This window comes from Herpailurus yagouaroundi, unplaced genomic scaffold, assembly GCF_014898765.1.
Source record: "Herpailurus yagouaroundi ecotype Mexico unplaced genomic scaffold, PumYag 159, whole genome shotgun sequence".
Classification (NCBI taxonomy): Eukaryota; Metazoa; Chordata; class Mammalia; order Carnivora; family Felidae; genus Herpailurus; species Herpailurus yagouaroundi.
The window spans coordinates 80,163,553-80,179,276 of record NW_024412400.1 but is presented as its reverse complement, the minus strand read 5'-3'; the positions used below and the strand labels follow the sequence as shown (position 1 = coordinate 80,179,276).

The 15,724-nt window shown below is 40.3% G+C and overlaps 1 protein-coding gene and 1 long non-coding RNA gene across 8 annotated transcripts in view; one reads left to right on the top strand and one right to left on the bottom strand.

The window, feature by feature from the left end:
* LPP (LIM domain containing preferred translocation partner in lipoma) overlaps window positions 1-15,724 on the bottom strand; it is a 692,086-nt gene that overhangs the window by 260,256 nt on the left and 416,106 nt on the right. The window contains exon 1 of one of the 7 annotated variants that reach the window (XM_040481160.1): window positions 472-598. The exons of the other annotated variants lie outside the window; for them this stretch is intronic. The gene's annotated coding sequence lies outside the window, so the exon portion shown is untranslated. Of the gene's footprint in view, window positions 1-471; window positions 599-15,724 lie in introns of those variants that run through there. 7 annotated transcript variants of the gene reach the window in all.
* On the top strand, window positions 13,720-14,471 carry LOC121034243 (uncharacterized). Its single transcript, XR_005792329.1, has 2 exons — window positions 13,720-13,917; window positions 14,216-14,471. It is a non-coding gene; the product is annotated as an uncharacterized LOC121034243 (long non-coding RNA).

The window sequence follows — 15,724 nt, the reverse complement described above, 5'->3', positions numbered from 1 at the left end:
GAAAGTGACAGACTCTTGGGCTACATTTCTTCTGTCAACCTACCTGTGAAGTTCCCAGATGTGAGCCAAGGAGGCCACAGGTCCTCTCTCTAGCATCTCTCCTCTACAACACTCTCTACTTCTGGATCCAAATAACCCTTCTCCCCTTGGTCCCTTTGATCCTAGAGCACATGAAAGCTCTGACTCTGCTGGCTCCAGATGATCGCTCTGTCCCTAAACACTTCTCTATACCCAAATGCCTGTGTACGCGATGCATTTATAAATCAGCGTGTTATCATTTTTGTTGGGATTCTGACAGTTACAGCTCTCTTTCCCACATTTTATTGGTCTCAATTTATATTTGTCTTTTTCCCTGAAGAATTCATAATTCTAGATTTAGTTCTTTAAGTTACCGGAGGCTGTTAAATACAGTTATCTTTTTTTTCCCCCTTATCTGATACTAGCCTCTCAGAGGACAAACTTGCCATTTACTTTTGTAATTGAAGCAACCTTAGTAATCTTGTCTTGGCAGAGTAGCTTTTCCCTTCTTTATGAAGATGGCTCCAACAGTACTCAAGAGAAAGAAATTCCATTTCCTCAGTAAGCAATGTATTAAGAAATACATCCTGAAGAAATTCCTAAATACACACACAGTTAATTAAGATCCTGACATTCTGTAGTAAAAAGCATGGGAGAGTCAGTTTGAACCTAAAAAAAAAAAAAAAAAAAAAAAGGTAAGGTCAGTTTTTTTTCCCAGTCAACCATGTCAGTCTTAAAAAAAATGTCAGCATAGATGGAATTGAATGTAAGAAGGAATAAAGCTTTTCTTTTCTTTGATGACTCAAGATCAGCAGAAACCCAGAGTTCCTATTTTGAACACTTTACAAACCCAACTATAAATGGAGACAGTGACTGAGCAACTGGGCTAATGACAGGCGTACTCTGTGCTGCAGCTGTAGAGAAGTCTGTCCCCAGAGCAGATCCTGCAGAAATCACAGATTTTGGAAATGAAAGCCAATCACAATGATAAAGTAAGAATAAAAAAGAATTAATATAGACCTAACTCCTGAGAAGCAACATTTTCCAACAAAATTCCTCTTTTTCTTTTTTGGTGAACACACACACACACACACACACACACACACACACACACACACACACACTTTAAACCTCCGTAAAGTCTTTGAAGGAAGGCATCAGGTCACAGTTTCAGAAGTCATTGCTTTCTTCTAGGAAATATCTCACCAGTGGAACTCTCTTTGGGGGATGAGAAGGTTTCCCACAACTTTATTATGAATTCTGCTGTGTATGTGCCGGCATGCTTCTGATTATTTTCTATATCGTAACTACGGGAGTGAAAATAGCACATTTAGCTATATTTTTCCCTTTGCAATTTTACACTCTTTACCTCACTGGAGGTGGAAGGGGTAAAGAACAGGAATCATTTTAAAGCGTATTTATTTATGTTCTTCATAGTTAAAGAAAGCTATGGCAACATTTTCCTGGCCCACATATTCAATTAAATACATAGTGAATCTTTTCTACTCACTGAATTAGTTGGCACTTCCGAGTATTTATTTTTGGCATATCATTTCTTTTTTGTTTTTGCAGAAATTCTTAAAGTTTTATCATGATTTAACATTTTTATTTTGAAAATCAAGCACATTTTAAAATTACAGGGATATATATATAATATATACATATATATTACATATACATGTATATATATAATATATAATATGTATTTGTAATATATATATTATATGACTTGAATCTCTGTAAGTCTTTTTATGTGGTTATTTTTCCATTAATTATTTTCTAACCATCATGTAAAGCTCTGTGAGGTTAATGGGAGAAGGGCAACATCCTGGGATGAACAGCACATGTCCCCCGTCCGCCAGGAGTTTATAGTCTGGTAGAGGGGCTACTATATAATCAACAACTGGTGGATGGATACTCCATTACCAGGAAGAACTGGTCGTGGCCACAGGACAACAACAGACAAGGGGTACCGAGAGCACCTCTCGTTCTCACCCCATGGGGCAGGTCCTCAACTTCCTTTGTGGCCAGGTCAGGATAAGGTCCGGCCATTCCTCAATCTCTCCTGCCCCTCCCACCCGCTCCCCGACCACACTCACACGAGCGCACACACACTCCCCTGCTCCAACCTACCACTATGTCTTCTATGCATCCTCCGTTTCTTTCTTATATCCTTACATTTAACTCCAGTCTCGTTTTCCTTCCGCTGCTGTTTGCCCTCATCGCCACTTCCCTAAGCTGTTCATTGCCATCAGCGAACTTCACTTCTTTCTCACGCCCCTCCCTCAACAACGCCACAGTCATCTCTCTAACGTGACCCTCTGAGCCTGGTTCTCTGCTGATTGCAATCTGCCAATGGCCCTGCTTTGTGTTGAGCTTGTTTTATTATGTTGTGCTCTTTGTTTGTTTGTTTGTTTTTAATATACTTTAAAATAATTTCCAGTCTAGCCCCTGCCTCCCTGGCCAGCTGCTTCCTTTTTTCTACCATCACTCACATCACACACTCCAGCAATTTGAGGCTTATGCAGAGACTGGAATAGATCACACAGTTATGTCTGCACTCAGATCCGTCAGCCAGGACCTCCTTCTACAGTCTCTGATCTGTTCTATCCAATCTCTACCGCGCTGCTCCCCTGCTGCTCAAACATAGCCATCTGGGCAGTTGCCTACTTATTCTGCAAGTCTCAGATCAAATGATGTGTCTTCTGTACTGTCATTCTAGACTCCCCTGTAATGATTTGGACGTTCTTTCTGTGGTCCTTCAGTTATATTCCCCATGAACTTTGTACATAGTCCCCATTAAAACAGTTACCTTCTGGTGTTTTAATAATCGACTTGCATGTTTTTTAAGTTGGAAAGAAGTCAAGCTGTAAGCTCTAGAAAGCCAAATTATCATGATCTCAAACAGACAGAGATTTGTCTTTCCTAATAGAGAATCCAGGAACAGGCAGCGAAGAACTAATGTCTGCTCAACAGTGACAGCAGGGATTCAGGCTCTTTCTAGGGATCTGTTAGAAGCACTTCACTAATCTTTCTTTAAAATTCCTACTGATGACCAGTCGTCACCATATTGCCCAATGGCCCCTGAATAATGACCCTCTTTATCTGACACAGGCCCTCCTCTCTTCTCTCCCTCTTTTTCTCTCTATTAACTCTTTCCAGGACCATATACACAACTTAAAATACCTTCCGCATTATGAAGATTCTCTTGAGTTTCTATCTCCAGAATTCACCAGCATTCTGAATACCAGGCCCAGATATTCAGCTGTTTATTTTATGTGTCTGCTTGGACGTCTCAAATGCCTTTCAGGCTCAACATGTGAAAAACTGTCTCATCATCTTCCCTTGAATCTGCCCTTCTATTCCCGTCTGGTTTTCTCATCCACACAGGTGTTGCTCAAATGAGAACACTAGGAGTCATTCTTGAGCCTCTCCCTCACATCCCATTCAAGTACTAAATCCTGTCGATTCTATTTCCTAAGCAAGGAGTTCTGTAACTCCCAAATCTTTCCACATTTCCTCATTTCCTCTGCTGTGGTGACTCTATTTCAAGATACCACCACCCGTCACTGTGAATTCTCCAACAGGAATCCAGACTGGTATCCCAGGGTGTACTCTTTTTCCCTCTTCAAGGAATCCTTATTCTGTAGACGGAGCGCTTCCTCTCAAACACAGATTTCATCACATTACTTTCCTGCTTAAAAGTTTTCAACGCTTAGGGGATTGTTTTGCACACTAGCTCTTCTCCCTCTCCCTGAAAGGTACACACTCTATCAATCTCTGACACTGACTTTTTCTCATAGCCAGTGTGCCAGGCTCTCAGGTGCCATCACCATGTGAATTCTAAAGAGCTAATTCCTCAGGACCCTTTAAGTGTCACCCTGAGTGTGGTTCCTCGGTGAGCTCTGCTGAATCCTCCGGCAGAGTGAGCACTGATTACTGCTCTCCTACACATATCACACTTGTACGTGTCTGTCTTCACAGTGTCAGGGACTCTACCCTTGTACTCACTACTGCTTCCCCAGTGGCTTTTGCATATGATAGCCAATAGTGGGCATTTGACAAACATTTGAATACATGAATGACTGAATGAATTTGGACTCCAAGAAGAATTCATTTCCTTGTCAGATTATAACCCAACATGCAAAATACGAGCTACCTCGTTTCTCTTATTACTTGACAATCAAGAAACGCTGTCATGCATTTAATGCATGCTTAATTACAGTAATCTCATTAGTTTTTCCCTTTCTCTAAATAGTTCAATGGCTTTACTTTTTGAATTGATTAATACTACTATCTTTCAAAGAAGCGTCGAAATGCTTACTTTCATTTTGATGGTTATATTGTATATGCAAATTCTACTGGATGCTGGCTCTAATCTCTTACAGATATAGTTAAGGGCCAAATTTTAAGTAAAATTACTGCAAAAGAAAAGAGACGAATGCATATTAGAATAATCTTTAACAACATGTACCGCAACGAAATGCATTTGAACTACCAAGTAATCACAATGCCCCAATCTCTAGAAATTTAATTAATCAAAGTTATTTATTCAATTAAAAAAATTGGAATTCTGCTGTGTGTTGGTTACTGAGCTAGTTGCTAAAACCACAAACAGACAAAGGAAGTCAGAGTCACTGCACTCAGAGAATTCTTAATTAGATTTTTTGGACAAAACAGGGGAGCGGTAAGTAAAAGGGTTTCTACTAATAAAGAAAATTTTCTAAGGTAAGAGAAGGGGAATGTATTCAAAAGCGAAAGTCCTACATAAAAGCGATTGTATAAAACTCAGAGCCCCTTCATATATTTTGATTCCAGCTAGTACAGTGACATGGAAAAACGCCTACGATGGCAAATGAAAATATAAATGCTAAATGACAAACACAGAATGTGAAATCAATCATATACGCAATACAGTTGAAGCTGTAGGAAATGTTATTTCCATATGGACAAAGAACAGATAAACCATGGAACGGGATATGGTTGATTTGTCAGAAAGGATTCTGAGCGTTTCAACTTCAATTTTACTTTCATGACACTTATGTACAGTTATGGGAACAAGACTTGATGAAGTATTTTCCCTTACGGTTGTCAACTTTGTATATCCTTGTGGCAGGAAAACAAATTCAAATATTCATTGATATCAAAAAATGCGTAAAAATGGCAAACACTTAATGTTACCTGTCCTTTGTGTAAACAGTTTGAACACTATTTATACTTAATCCTCACAGGCACCCTTGAGACGGAAACTATTATTATCCCTATTTTCGAGATGAAGATACTGAAACACAGAGAAATTAAGTAACTGCCAAGGTTATACACACACCTAGCAGGTGGCAGATGTGGGATTCAAACCCAGGTAGCCAGGCTCCCTCGTTTCGGGTTTTAAAAACCGGTTTGTTTCTCTCCAGCAAAGTAAGGGTGAACTAGACCACATGTCGAAAAAGCAAACAAAAAAGAAAAAAAAAGAGGCCTTTCCACTCTATCTATGGTTTTCCCAAATTTAAGAGTCATGAGATCTAGATGTGGGAACAGACACATTTCTCTCCTAGAAAAAAATAACAGAGTAAAGGAGACAACAGATACTCAGGGCTGGGATCTGGGAGGAAACAGAAAAAGGTAGACTGTGTTAAATTGGAGAGTCCATACTCTGTCTAAACGCCTGCTGCTACACCGTGCCAGCTAATTGCTGCCCTGTGAAATATGGATCCAATGTTTCTCTTCTGACTTTACGGTCATTTTTCTTTGCAAACACTGAAAAGCCACAGGAAGGATTTCTGCAGGACAAATGTGGCACACGAGGTGCATTTTCAACTCCCATTCTAACTTAAGGACGCTGGCAAATAGAAATACCATGATGAATGAAATTGAAGGGTCCCATGTTGGAATTCAGGGGACAAAAACTTCCGGCTTCGGGGCGCCTGGGTGGCGCAGTCGGTTAAGCGTCCGACTTCAGCCAGGTCACGATCTCGCGGTCCGTGAGTTCGAGCCCCACGTCAGGCTCTGGGCTGATGGCTCAGAGCCTGGAGCCTGTTTCCGATTCTGTGTCTCCCTCTCTCTCTGCCCCTCCCCCGTTCATGCTCTCTCTCTGTCCCAAAAATAAATAAACGTTGAAAAAAAAAAAAAAAAAACTTCCGGCTTCACCACTGTGTAGTTGGGTAACAATGAAAAAGGAACATTACTTCTCTAGATTGACTTCTCATCTGAACAAAGAAGAAGACTTAAGACTGCTATTATTTTTCTCTTTTTGTTTTAAATGAGGAGTGCATCTTTTTCTTGAAATAAAACTCTTTCTTTAACACAGACAAAAGATGAGCTTCACTGGATGATGCTCAGGGTTGACGGGAGCCCACCCACTTGTTCCTCTAATACTATTTCTCTACAAAAGATATAATGACATTCAAAATCCAGCGATTCCAAGAGTAAATTCTGAATGTTTAAAATTAGTTTTAATGGCCAATAAGAGCCTGATCTCATCACTGAGGATTCACACCAGGAAGGTACTTAATAAATAACGGCTGGATAAATGAATAGCTAGACTTGGCTTCTAAGTTTGTACAGTGAGAAAAAAATGCAAACACAGATCACCTATGTCAGTTATAATGCCATGCATTCTCATATTTGCTACTGTTATTTTTTAATTAAAAATTACGGTCTTATTTTCTCTGTGTGTTTAATTGAGTAATTGCTTTTTTTGTTGTTGTTGTTTCTTGAGTGCCCTTACTGATTATTTTCCAAAACTCAAGACTGATTGATTTTTAAATAAGTTCTATGCCCAACGTGGGTCTTGAATTCATGACAAGAATCACATTCTCTACCGACTGAACCAGCCAGGTGCCAGAGAATTCAGGGTTAGTACCTAGAGCAGATCCATTTCTCACTCATTCAGGACATATTATCCACTTGATAGATGACCCCATGAGCTAGAAAACAACCTAGCAGAACAAGAGTAGAATACACGATCATAATACTGTACATTAAGAGAAGTACTTCTCAAATCTGGCTACACAGCAGGACCATTGGGGGTTTTTTAATACAAGTTACCTTTCATTAGGCCTTTCTAATTAATAATTATTATCTTAGATCCACCCAGAGACTGAAATCTGTAAATTAAAGAGAGGGACACATGATTTTTTGGTGAATCCAGAATTCACAACTACCTTCTTAGGTAGTGTTGTTAAAGCAGAATAGTGAGGCATACGTGGAGTTGGGGGATAGAAATAATGCAAAGGGGTCACCCCAATTATCTTCAAAGGACAATGTTTTTGTAAGTTAGACTTAGGGAGCAATGCGGTGTTTGTTGGGTTCTATAAACTCTTCATGAGCAATATGTGTCTGGGTGAACTTGGTGATACGTATCATAAGTCCTAATAAAGTCTATACCTTTCGTTTCTAGGAATTTAACCTAAGGAAATTACCATAAGATAGCATAACCGTTTGGTTTCTAAAAATGGTTATGGTCATATAATATATAAAAACGAAAGGTTATAAGGTTATAAGCAATTTAAATAATCGATACATGGGAGCTGGTGAAATCAATGATGGTGCATTCATATAATGGAATACTATTCCACAATTGAAAACTATACCATTAAATATTTAAAAACATTTAATATTATCAGCAATCCACCAATCCCACTCCTGGCATACACCCCACAACGAACTGAGAGCAGGGACTCTCATGAGTATCTGCACACTCGTTGTTCATAGCAGCATCGTTTGCAACAGCTAAAATGTGGCAGCAACCCAGGTGTCCACTGACAGGTCAGTACATAAACCAAATGTGGTCTACCCATGCAGTATTATGTTACTCAGGCTAAAACGAGAAAGCAATTCTGACACAGGAATCAACCTTAAAACACGGTGCTGGGATGAAATACGCCAGTTACCAAAGGACACGTACTATAGGATTCCAATGACCTCAGGTGTCTAGAGTCGTCAAATTCACAAAGACAGAAAGTACAATGTGGTCACCCAGAAGGGAGGGGGGAGGGAGGAATGGGGACTAATTAGCTAATGGGTATAGAGTCTCAGTCTGGGAAGATAACAAGTTCTGGAGATGGATGGTGGTAATGGTTGCACAACAATGTTAATGTACTCAACGCATTCTTAGAAATGGATAAGATGGCGGGTTTTGTCATATACTTCACCATAAAAGTAAAAGAGAAAAAGAACAAGAAAGGAATAACAATAAAAAGTCAATAACCTTATACATTTAAAAAATCAGGTTTGGTGACGTTTTGTATCTGTTAATCCATATTTGCATCTATCTAGAACTCTCACACATGCATACTTACTTACATGGCTAGAAGGATCTAGTCTCAAAATGGTAACAGTGGATATTTTAAGGAGGTGATGTTTGGTGTTCTGTATACTTTTTTCTATTTTCCAAAGTGCCTAACACAACCACATATTACTTTTTTTTTTTAAATCAGAGTATATGTGTGTGTGTATTAAATACTACATATGAAAAATATACATTTTTTTAAAGAAACTGACACACCAAAAACTATCGTAGTGTCCCAACTTGCATGTGTGAGTGTGTGTGCATAAAGAAGAAAAAGGAACATTGCAAATGGTTTATAAATATTCTTAAGAGGTGAAAAATTACATTAGCAGATGCAATTAACAGAAACTTGTGTTTCCATCTTCATAGTTTTTCTGTATTTTCCACATTAAAGAAAAAAGATACCTCATAAATGGTAGCTGAGAACTGGTGAATGGTTAAAATGATCTCAAAAGATTACTTTTGGAATTAAAATCGCAGGATTTTCATTAGTGTCACTGAGTTCAAAACATTACTGCCGATACAGAGACATGACTAATACACTAATCCTCAGCTGTTGTGCACCTAAACCACACACACACACACGCACGCACGCGCACGCGCCCCTTACAAGTCTCGCAAAGAGTTCCTGTCAGAGAGAAGCAGAAATAAATCTCTTCCTTCTGTGCATCGTATCAAACTTGTTCACTTCACAGTGCACCGTTCCACAGACATGAACTACAGCTAGAGAGGGGCTACTCTTAAGAGCTTCAGAGGTGCTTCAGACACAGCAGCTTGAGTTTGGGTCGGGTGTGCACTCCAGAGCAGTTTTTGCCTTAGAAGCTTTTCCGTGTAATTATTTCTTACCACACTTCTGACTGGGTATAAGTGACTTTGAGGACAAGTGGCTCCCCAGACTACTGAAGACACCAATGCTGGCAGGTCAGCTTGTTTTCCCGGAAATAAAATCAAGTCCATTGGCAGCATGAAGATACCGCCTTGGGAACCGTCATTTCTGAGTTCCTAACTATCACACGGGGAAGCGGTGACCCCACGGAGGCCCTGCACTCATGTCATAAAACTATCATGTCATCATATTAACACCAAGAAAGCCAGCATTTCAAGGAGAGTAACCCCCACCCACCCCTCCCCCGCCCCACAAATAGCTGTCAAATAAGATGTGGTATGTCATCACTTTTGAACTTGAGAGGTCTTTGAGGCTGCGGTTTATGTAATACCCATACAGTACGGTACACTTAGTCCCTAGCATGCATGTGGCTGGCCCTGGATAAAATGCCATTGTGATGAGGGTTAATTCAATCCGAGCGTGTTCAATAATCTAGGAACAAAGTGACAGGAGAGCCTATTTCAATAGCAAATGATCTCATACACGGAATCATCCCCTTCAAGGGCCTGTGCACTTTTGTCCAATCAGGCCAGGGGTCAGGTGAAAAGTACCAAGCGGTGAACTAATTAGCCCAGAAACAACAAAACACGGTCTCAGTGACAGTATGACAGCACAGGTGTATTTTTACATGGCCGGTAGCACTGGAAGTTGGAATAATTCTTTTGGTGGGTAAACCGGCAATCAAGAGCCATTAAAATGCCCGTAACTTATGTTTAATTGCTTATTTACAAACTATTAGAGGGTGGTTGAAGAAATCATGGTGCACGGATCCGATGGGATGTTAGCAGCTGGCAAGCAAGGAACACATGTTCAAATAAGTCTATAAGGAAAAGCCTATGTGGGGCGCCTGGGTGGCTCGGTTGGTTAAGCTTCTGACTTGAGCTCAGAGGGTTACGATCTCCCAGTTCATGAGTTCGAGCCCGATGTCAGGCTCTGCAGAGCCTGGAGCCTGCTTCGGATTCTGTGTCTCCCTCTCTCGGCCCCTCCCCTTCTTGCACTGTCTCTCTCTCTCTCTCTCTGTCTCTCTCTCAAAAATAAATATTAAAAAAATGTTTAATTAAAAAAATAAAAGCATATGTATACTGCATATGTATAGTGACAGAAAATTTGTAAATCAGTACTATGCTAAGGTTAGTAGGTTATCTTTAAGATGCACAGTCATGTGATTGGATGTTACAAATACAGCCATGCAATTCTTTCTCTCCTTGGTATAGCAAAGGTTTTTGGTTCTAACTCCTAATTACCTGTACCCTTTCCAGTTCTCACTACCCTAGTTCAGTCCACTATCATTGCCGCCCTAATTCACTGCAATTTATATACCGAATACATGGGCACATATGCTTATATATAAATTTATTTTTATTTTTTTAAAGTTCATTTATTTTTGAGAGAGAGAGAGCATGTGGTAGGGGCAGAGAGAGAGTCCGCAATGCAGCACAGAGCCTGACCTGGGGCTCGAACTCACAAACTGGGAGATCATGACCTGAGCCTAAATCAAGAGTCCTATGCTTAACTGACTGAACCACCCAGGTGCCCCTGAATTTTTTTTTAAACTGACCTCTTATCGTCCTGTAGTACATCCTCTATGCTGCAACCAGAATATTTCAAAAATCCAAATAAGATCATCCCCTTTCTTTATTGAAATCTCTTGAAGGTTCCCACTGCTCTTAGAAGGAAGTTCAAATTCCTTCCTGAAAGAGCCACCACTTAGCTTCCTTGTCTCCTCCCTTCCCTCCCCTGGGACTGGACGCTCCAGCTATACTGTGGATACCTATCCTGAACATTTTCCACTAGCTCCCACTTCTCAACTCTTTTTTTTTAAAGTTTATTTATTTTTGAGACAGAGGGAGACAAAGCATGAATGGGGGAGGGTCAGAGAGAGGGAGACACAGAATCTGAAGCAGGCTCCAGGCTCTGAGCTGTCAGCACAGAGCCCGACGCGGGGCTCGAACTCAAAAACCGTGAGATCATGACCTGAGCCGAAGTTGACCGCTTAACCGACTGAGCCACCCAGGTGCCCCTTTTTAAATTTTTTTTTCCACTTCTCAACTCTTTTTTTTTTTTTTTTCCAACGTTTATTTTTGGGACAGTGAGAGACAGAGCATGAACGGGGGAGGGGCAGAGAGAGACGGAGACACAGAATCGGAAACAGGCTCCAGGCTCTGAGCCATCAGCCCAGAGCCTGACGCGGGGCTCTAACCCACGGACCGTGAGATCGTGACCTGGCTGAAGTCGGACGCTTAACCGACTGTGCCACCCAGGCGCCCCTCCACTTCTCAACTCTTAATGAGTATTCATCCTTCAGGTTTTAAATGAATGACACTTCTTCGGAAGAGGCAGTCTTGAGCCTCTAAGTCTAGGTGAAGTTGTTTATCACTCATGTCCCTTTAACAGACTGAACTTCTCAAATGATAACCCTTGTCCATTGTTTCCAGTTCCTTCCGTAACCTTCTCGTCTCCCCAAGCATCCTACAGGGCAGAACCTGTCACTCTCATTCAACACAATGCCTTTAGCATCTAACAAGCCGATGCTCCATAAGTGTCTGTTCAGTAAATGAAAGTTATTTCCGTAGTGCACTATGGACAAATGCTGTAAAAGAGTAAGATGTATTTAATAAAATGAGACAATAATGGCAGTAGTTGGTTAAATTATAACCGTCCCACTCTTTTTCATCCCCTGCCAGTTTTGTAAAGTAAAAAGCTTTACTTAGATGAAAAGCTACACAATAGTTATTTAAGTATGATGGAGGGTTGTGGAATTCAATGTAACTAAAAAAATATTTGGGGGCACCTGGTGGCTCAGTGGGTTAAGTATCCGACTCTTGATTTAGGCTCAAGTCGTGATATCAAAGTTTGTGAGCTCTAATCCTTCATCGGGCTCTGCACTGCGGGTGTGGAGCCTGCTTGGGATTCTCCCTTCCTCTCTATCTGCCTCTCCCCCGTGTTCCCTCTTCCTCTAAAAATAAAAAAACTTTAAAAGATATTCTTAGTTTATATGTTTTAGGATTGTTAGCTATAGGTAACAGGAAATGTGGTGAGCGTGATTTAGTAGTGTTCGGTTATAATCAACTACTATAATAGACCCAACGATTCCAGCCTATTAGTGCTTCTCAGAAGCCATTAAGGACAAAAAGATGAATATAAGGGCAGGATCTCTTCTCTCAGGAAACCCTCAAGTCCTGTAGGGGTTTCTCATTGCTAAAATTCGCATGTCAGTGGTAGAATTTAAAATGTGACCACTTTTGAGACACAGTCTGAAAAGAGTTATCTGGGACAGATGTAAGCACAAAGAAATATTTGAGAAAGAAGAAATAAGGTTGATTTATTTACGCATTATTATCCACTATGCTTTACAGAATCATGGAGTATTACAGCTTGAAGGAATTTGAAGGTCGCAAATTTCTACCTTCTCCTCAAGGGAACAAGGCTTAGGAAAGATTCACCCAGAGTGACGAGGCCTTGAAAGGGTCAGAATTAGAACCCAGTTTTCCAGGCTGTAACACCAGTGTTCCTGACATCACACCAGAATGACCAGACTTAGTAATAAATAAGCCTATAAAAAGGCAACAGACCCAGTTTTGTTTTCCAACAAAAGCGAACCCCGTATAGACGTATAGACACCCGGCCGCATCGCATGGAAATCACCGACAAGGCTCAATGGGGACAAGCTGGGTTGCTGTGTTTTCATACAGGAGTTTCCAAAATAGTAGTGGAATTCAGTAAGGGAAGCCACCAGTGTGAGCAAGTGGCTATATTTGCTACAGTGGAAACAAACAGACCTTCGTTCACATATTTCCAAAGGAATCTGGGTGACCGAAAGCAAAGTAAAAAAGGAATAGGTGCTGTGTCACAGTCCTTAGGGAACTCTGTGAGCAAAATTTGCTAAGACCTATTGAATATTTCAACTAAAAGATCAAAAGGACACCATATTCACAGCACATTAGGCTCATAGCAGAGTCACTCGATGCGTGCTTGTTATTTTTTTTCTTTCCTTTTGCAGAAAGCATGCTCGCTTTTAAATGACCACTGTATCACTGGGCTTTGGATGTACATCATTCACATTACATAGTGTATCGGAAAATAAAGTTTCTCTTCCGACACATTTGTTCTCAGAAATGGAGACTGTCCACTTATTGTGGATGGACAAAGGGGCTGAATCACAGAAGGGTATAATTTCTAAGGAGAGAGCACTTCGCCACAGAGTAGGAGGAAGGGTAGAAAATGTTTTCATAAAAAGCGACTATTAGGGACAAATAAGGGCTCTATTCACCAAACCTGTACATATCCCTTTATCCTTGTAAAACAAGCTATGAAAGCACATAATGACTAACTGCGGCAAAATTACTCACATCCTAACTTTGCATAATCGCTAAAATGGTTCTGGTTTTTTAACCCTCCTCCTTCAACAATTCTGCACTCTTAAAAAAAAGTTTTTTTTTTCAACCACAGCACAAATGGTTATAGCAAACGAGTGTACCAGGCACATCTGCTGTTCCAGAAAGAATCCACTCTCCTGTGCCAAATCCACGTCTATCGGAAGAAATAAAAATAAATTGCGAGCAGGTTCAGCAAATGCCCAGATAAATCCTGCAATGACCACATGGAGTAGATGCGTTTCTGGTAGCTGGTGATGCCTGAAAAGGGTGAGGCAACAGAGGAGCAATCTGGAAGCAAAGGTTGCTCGCCCATCAGTCTTTGTCACTCCCTCCCGGAGCGCGGAGCGGAGGTAGCTCCTTTCCCATTCTCTCTGGGCGACTATTGAGATTATCGTTTATAACCTCAGAGGTGGTAGGCAACGGGCAGAGTGTTTTGCAAAATGCGAACAGTCATCTCAAAAATAACAATGACAAGAGCAATGACAGTCCTAGTTTGAATGGTCCCCCAAATCATTCCTTGCTATTTTGCCCATTTATATTTTGGAAAGCTTTGCTGGTAGAGTCTATTTGCGATTTTAGATCCTGCAGTGAAGTAATAAACGGGCTAGAATTTGGAGTAATCAAGAATTTATGTTTCCTCTTTTCCAGACAACCACCGCCAACTGGAAATCTGAGCATGGCTTGTGGGAGAGATCACCATGACTTTGGCCCTGGTACCTGGTGACTGAGCTCTATGGAACAGCAAAGAGATGGTGACTAGGCCAAGAGCAAGGTATCCACACCACTTCTGATACCCTTTATCAGCTGAGATGCAAATGGCTAACAGAGCTCAATCGTCTGGACAATCTCTTCTTCCAGAAGAACCTCCTTCCGATGGTAAAATGAAGAGTAATTTTATCCTGTTGTTGTGGTTGTTTGTTTTTGTTTTTAGAATTGCAAAATATGAAACAATAAGAAATTCCAGGACAAACATTCTCAGGGACCCAATTTCCCAATTTTAATTTGGGCCAAGGTCTGAAAGTCCTGGGCCAAACAAATGTGCTTTTGTTGGTCTCAATTTCCTCTTTATAAGCAAGGGGATATGACTGGGAAATTTTAAACATCCCTGGTAGCAGGGCTGACTGGGTGGCTCAGTTGGTTAAGTGTCCAACTTTGGCTCAGGTCACAATCTCATGGTTCCTGAGTTCAAGCCCCAAGTCAGACTCTGTACTGACAGCTCGGAGACTGGAACTTGCTTCAGATTCTGTGTCTCCCATTCTCTCTGTCTCTCTCCCTCTTGCACTCTCTCTCAAATAAATAAACATTAAAAAAATGAAAAAAAACCCCACATTTCTGGTAGCTTAAAACATCTAAGAAACACCCTTGATCTCAAAGTCTGATACCTGAGGTCCTTTGGAATGGTATATAAACTAAGATCCTTCTCATTCTGACACTATTTTCGATTCATTTTTGTTAATCTCAAGATCTATATATGTTGCAGAATGTTATTTATGTTATATCTGGTATTTACATAAAAATAACAGGTTATAAACTTGTACATATAGCATGATTAAAATCCAATATCTAATTGAGAAAAAAACCTGAATTACTACAGTTATTAGAAATATAGATATTTTGCTCTTTTTTCTTCCTTCATTTTATTTTATGAAAGCATTATATTTGCATTTAAAATGAAATAGCTTTATTTACAGAGAAAAACAATGATATCTCCAAACATCTTTTCCTTTCAAAGAACACACTGCATCATCCCAAACCACCCTAAAGCAAAGAAATATGATATTAGTTGCCTTAAATACATGACTTTGGAATTTCTTTTTGAAAAATGGTGTCATTCATGGAGTCATTGACCATTAACTGACCACCTTCTAAATACCAGAAATTTTGCCAACTTCTCGGGTAACAAGTTATGGTTCCTAGCCTCAATGAATTCAACTATACTTGGGTGAAACAGGAAGAAAACCAGTGGAAACTTCTCAGATTCCCAGAAGTCTGACAAACTCTACTTGGAATATAGTGTTCTATAGCAACCCATTCATTTTTTTAAACATAGAACTGAGTTCCAGCCAGACAAAGAACACTGGTTTGAAAAGGTCTAGAAGCAGGGTCCCCCCTCTACTCTCTACTCTACTCTCTCTACTCTCTACTCTACTCTCTACT